We start from the raw sequence: 6,000 nt of genomic DNA, 5'->3' as shown, positions 1-6,000 counted from the left end.
AGTGGGGTGCAATGGTTAGAGTTCTGGACTCCAACCAGGGTGAATGGGCTTCAAACCTCCACTCAGCTATGAAGCTCACCAGATGATCTTGGGCCAGTCACACACACACTCAGCCTAAAAAGGTTAAAGGTAAAGGGACCCCTGACCATTAGGTCCAGTCGTGACCGACTCTAGGGTTGCGGCACTCATCTCACTTTATTGGCCGAGGGAGCCGGTATACAGTTTCCGGGTCATGTGGCCAACATGACTAAGCCGCTTCTGGCGAACCAGAGCAGTGCACGGAAACACCATTTACCTTCCCGCTGGAGCGATACCTATTTATCTACTTGCACTTTGACGTGCTTTTGAACTGCTAGGTTGGCAGGAGCTGGGACTGAGCAACGGGAGCTCACCCCATCGCGGGGATTCAAACCACCGACCTTCTGATCGGCAAGTCCTAGGCTCTGTGGTTTAACCCACAGCGCCCTCATTGTTATGAAAACAAAAGGGGTGGAGGAGATCCTCTGGATTTGTTAGCCAATCCGAGGGAAGAAGCATTCAAAGGGTAGGATGAAAACTGCTAAAACCAACACACAATCTCAAACAGAGGGTTGTTTACAACAGCCCACTCTGTTGCGCAAAACCATCATGGGAAGGGCACAGCAAGTCCACACCTACTGGCCCACTCTGATGGTCCACTCAGTGTTGGGTCCATGAGGAATATGGACCTTGAAGATTGGAAAGAGCTGGGGCCATCCCACTAATTCCTTCTTGTGTTTGTTATACATGTGGAGGGATTTCTTGAGAACAAGAAAACTGAACAAACATATAGGAACATAGGAAGTTGAGTCAGACGCATTGGTCTACATAGCACAGTATTGTCTCTGTTGATTGACAGTGGTTCCTGGCAACAGACTTTCCATCCATGGAAATTCCAGAGATTGAACCTGGTATGTTCTTCTGCATGCAAGGCAGATGCTCACCCACTGAGCTATGGCTATCTTTCTTTGCTTTTTTTTAAAAAAACCCCAGCAGAGTACTCAAATTATGGCAGTGGGAGAAAGCGGGGGACTTAATTTAATCTAGCATCCTTATCCCCCGATGCCTCCAATTTTAGCTAAACTATGCCCGCAAGCCTTCTAAAAGTAGCACATAAAGGAGCAGCACAGCAGTAAGGAAGTCACCCTGCCCCCGTGTAATTCAAGCACCGAGTGAGCTTCAAATTCTAGAAGAGGGAATGCTTCTTTCAAACTGGATGCCACACGCATCATAAGATATCCACAAAAGGTCTTCCCAGACGTTTTGCATACTTGTTGGGGGAAAACCAACATGCACACAAACACAATCCAGACATGCATTTGGTTGTCCATGTTGCACAGTTTGGTTGTTACTTAATTTGCACTACAAATAACACCAGCGAAAATGTGTGATGAATGGTGGAAGTCGCTACAGGATGCACCAACCGTACGGAATGCTTGCAAGTACTCTGCACCTAATCATTTTCCCGCGTGGTACTTTGCCATATGCATTTATCTCCCTGGCATCTAGAATCTCCTTTAGACAGCATGTACTTTCAGGAGCAACAGTACCAAGGGATTGGTCTTCCTTCCTTCTTTCCCCCTCAGGAGTAAATAAAGCGCCAGCGTGGCGGATATATGACCCATCCAGGATATTGTGAGAGAGATCTATATGACTGTTTTGAATGCTTTCACACATGTACACCTCATGCACACAACTTGCATCTGATGTTTAATGAGAGGCAGTAGGGCCTACGGAAATGAGCGTAGCAGGACTGAGTGTCTGAGGAATGCAGATTTAAGGCTGATGCTTTGTCACCTTGTTTTCAAACCTCTGTCTCTGTTCACATGATGGGGAAGCATTCAAGAAAAACAAGAACACCCCCTTGATGTCTCTTGGGGAGGCTCTGGTGTGCCTCTTTGAAGCAACTGAGACATACAACACTGTGGGGAGAACCCCACATTTCTGTCCCCTGCCCCCCGCCCCTGGGCTCCACAAAAGATGAAGGTAAAGGAAGCCGCAGGCTGTTGAAGCATGTATTTGGGATCCCTGAGCATGGATTAGTTACCTCTCAGTGCACTTTAGCAGCCTTTTGTCAAAGTGGTTAATGACTGGCGTATAAACCTGTTTTTAAATCCTCAAAACATACTTGCTGAGGCCTCCCACTTCAAATATGTTACTGAAGGGGAAAGGGAGAATCGCCGAGCCAACCTGCTGAAGACATAACTGCTACAAAGGATTACGGCACGGTGATTATTTTAATCCGATGCCTTAGCTGTGACCTGTTGGATGGGTAAGGAATTCCACCACCATCCTCAAAGCTGAAGGCCTGTGTCCCAGCTTCCTACAACTCCTCAATATTTACCTTCCCTTTCCACAAGGGCAAGGCAGTGGTGGACTTTGGGCTCTCAAATTTCAGCAGTGTCCTGTGCAACACTACAATTCACCGCCATCCCTGCCTCTTGCACCCAGTTCTAGAGCATTTTTGTGGAGTCCCCTGCAGTGTGGCCCCAGTGTGGACAAACCAGTCACACTATCCTAAAGTCGCCTCTGGACAGGAGAAACCAAAGCACTGACTTGGGTACCGCAAACTTCAGCCCAGAGGAACTAAATGAAGTCAGGTGTAAAAGGAGCTAGTTTCTGCAATGCAAGTAGCAGTAAGGCTGGTTGCAGAAGGAATTGAAGGCAGCTCACAACTGCAAAAATAATAGTAAAAGTACTGAAAATAAAGTAAGTTTCCTGGAACACAGAAGAATAAATTAAAGACCATCAAATAAAATGGTCAGGTGTTTTGAACTACAACTTCCATCACTAATGATTGGCTATCCTGGCTGGGGCTGAAGGGAGTTGGAGTCCAATGACATCTGGAAGTTGGAGAAGGCTACTCCAAAGGATCTCGAAGCATCCTCTATGGATGAAGCCTCAATTATAGTTGCAATATTGGATTAAGTTATGGCATCTCAAGAGGCAGCTGCTCATTTGCATATGGCAATTAATTTAAATGTATGCAAATCTACAATTGCCCATGGTCCGGAATTAAAGCTGAACAGCCCCCATGAGTAAGCTAACCTTGCCGAAATAATGAATGAGGAGTTGGATTGGGTTGCAACTGCGATGTCTCCTTTGGCCACTGCTAATTTGCATGCCTTAATTCATTTAAAATACATGCAATTATAACGTTGCCTATAGCCTGGAATTACAGTTGAGCCTTTTGAAACCCTCCAGCAGCCAAGTGTTGAGAAAATAGAAGCAGATGGCTGAGATCCAGCTACAAGTCAACCTGAGAGTGAGTGGATTAGGGCTAAAATTCTAAAAAGAGGGGGAGGGTACAGGAAAAGGGGGAATGGGAGTGGTGGAGGGTTGGCTTTTACTCGCAGAAACTAATAGATCTCCATATTTGGCATTAGAAACCTTTTTTTTTTCATTAAGTCACATAAATTTATAACCCTGGGTTCCCTCCCCCAGTATACATGGCCTGCATATATTTGCCTGTTGAATCTTTGGGTGCTTCTGGTGTTTCCTTGTGGCCTAATGTCATTGTGGACTAGGCTCATGCTATTCTATTCTACCAAGTGAGCAGCTAGCCCTCTGGTTCGACAGTGTTCTTCTATGTCCTGGTGCTTTGGTAAGGTCACCAAAGGCCCATCACGGTAGCCATCTTTTCCTAAAAACCCATTGTAGATGGTAGCAGCTACAGATGAAAAGAGAGGTGTACTTGTGGCAATTCTACTCTTATCCTAAGAATCATTTTGAGAGAGAGTGGTGGTCCACCAGGAGAATATCAGGGCCACTTGGCTCCTTTCCTGTTCCCACTGCTGCTGGGCTACCAAGAGCTAAGCCATGGTTTGGCTTAGTGTTACATCTGAACCCAGGCTTGTGATTTACTTCCTCCTAAGAAACAATGAGGGATGCGGGTGGCGCTGTGGGTTAAACCACAGAGCCTAGGACTTGCCAATCATAAGGCTGGCGGTTCAAATCCCCGTGACGGGGTGAGCTCCCGTTGCTCCGTCCCTGCTCCTGCCAACCTAGCAGTTCTAAAGCACATCAAAGTGCAAGTAGATAAATAGGTACCACTCCGGCGGGAAGGTAAACGGCGTTTCCGTGCGCTGCTCTGGTTCGCCAGAAGCAGCTTGGTCATGCTGGCCACATGACCCGGAAGCTGTCTGCGGACAAACGCCAGCTCCCTCGGCCAATAAAGTGAGATGAGCGTCGCAACCCCAGAGTCAGTCATGACTGGACCTAATGGTCAGGGGTCCCTTTACCTTTACCTTTTTTAAGAAACAATGAGCAGCAAGCTAAGAACAACCTTCGTTATAGATCATGGTTTGTTTGGAGCAAGATAAACTACAACCCTGGTTTCAGACGTAATGCTAAGCCAAACCATGGCTTAGCCATGTCCTGGCTTACCAGATGTCCTGGTAGCACATCAGGAGTCAAGAAGGAAGAAAACAGCTGGTATTTCCCTCCGTGAAGCCTTGCTCCTTCACAGTAATCCATAGTTTGGCATAACGTTATGTGCAAGTCAGGCCACTGTCTTCCATATTCATTTACCTGTCTGCTACAGATCTAAAAGCAAAAAAGCTTAATACATTGATAGTTTTTAAGCTATACTTGCTACTATTTTGAGAATTGCTTTTTTTACTTGTTTGCATAATTGTATAAACTTCTTCTTCTTCTTCTTCTTCTTCTTCTTCTTCTTCTTCTTCTTCTTATTATTATTATTATTATTATTATTATTACACCTCACCCTTCACCTCAAGGATGCAGGGCTTGTTACAACAATTTAAACACAATATTATAATTGTGTTTTCATTGCATGAAGAGACCCCAAATCTTCAGAGAAATGATGTGAAGGTCACACAGGTAGGATTATGCCAGAAGGTAAGTCATTAAGAAATGCTAGCCAGTTCTTAAATGATGATGCGGGGGGCCTTTTGGACACATTTGGCATTCAGCTTGTTCTGATAGGACTTGATATAGCGAAACCAGCTGCCCAGTTACCATAAGGCTTGGGTTGCATTGTCAGAGGCTGGAACGAAACCTTACAGTTGGCTGCATTGTATTAAAACACTGCATTCATCTGCTTTTCTGTGGTCCCTGAGGTTTCCGCAAAAAAAAAAAAGAAGTCTGCAATATCATCTGGGATAAAACTATAAAACGGATGTTGTTTTCCTTCTAAACAAATAGTTATTTTTCACAGGCAACATGTCTCCTCAGACAAGTTTACATCAATTAGAAAGGAAATGAAAGAATACCACACCACAGAGAAATGTCATCACCCTTGGACCAATTCCCATAAAGTCTAACATATTTAAGAACTGGAGGAAGACGTGCTGATCAGCACTGAGGATAGATCTGAACATGTTCCTAACACACCCGAACCACTCTTAGCCTGTCCTGTAATGCAACACACACGAATGGCAGTTGACATGCCCCTGATCAAGCACTATGGAAAACCAACAATTTCTGCCCCCCCCCCCGGTGTTCTTGTATGTTTATTATGGACACATTTGGGCTTATGACACAGGAAACCACCTGTATTCTGAGCACAGGTATTTGCATGTACATATATACTCTACTTGGTCAAAACAACTGAGCTCATAATCGACAATATATCTCACTCTCTTCCTCTCTAGGAGGTAAACACTCATATAATGAAGCCAGAACCAAGTTGTCCATTGTTTCTCAGTATATATCCCATCACACCTGCCCTTGTCGTTGCAGACCTGTTCTCTGTTGCTATAGAAGGGGCGGCGGCTAGAATTAATGAGCGGAAACTACAGGGAAGCAGATTTTGGTTGAGCATTAGAAGAAAGATTATAATGGTTAAGAGCTGTTCATCAGTGGAACACAGACTGCCTTGGGAGGTGGTGGGCTCTCACTGTTGCATCAGTGCTCCTTGTGCATGTAATTTTGTCCATAGGATGCCACTGGCATCAAAATGCCAACCTATATGTTTTCCCCATATTTCTCATTTGCAGGGGAAATCTTGAGTGGCAAAAC

This window comes from Podarcis bocagei (assembly GCF_964188305.1).
Source record: "Podarcis bocagei genome assembly, chromosome: 5".
NCBI lineage: Eukaryota > Metazoa > Chordata > Lepidosauria > Squamata > Lacertidae > Podarcis > Podarcis bocagei.
The sequence above is the reverse complement of the archived record's forward strand: the minus strand, read 5'-3'. Positions refer to the sequence as shown.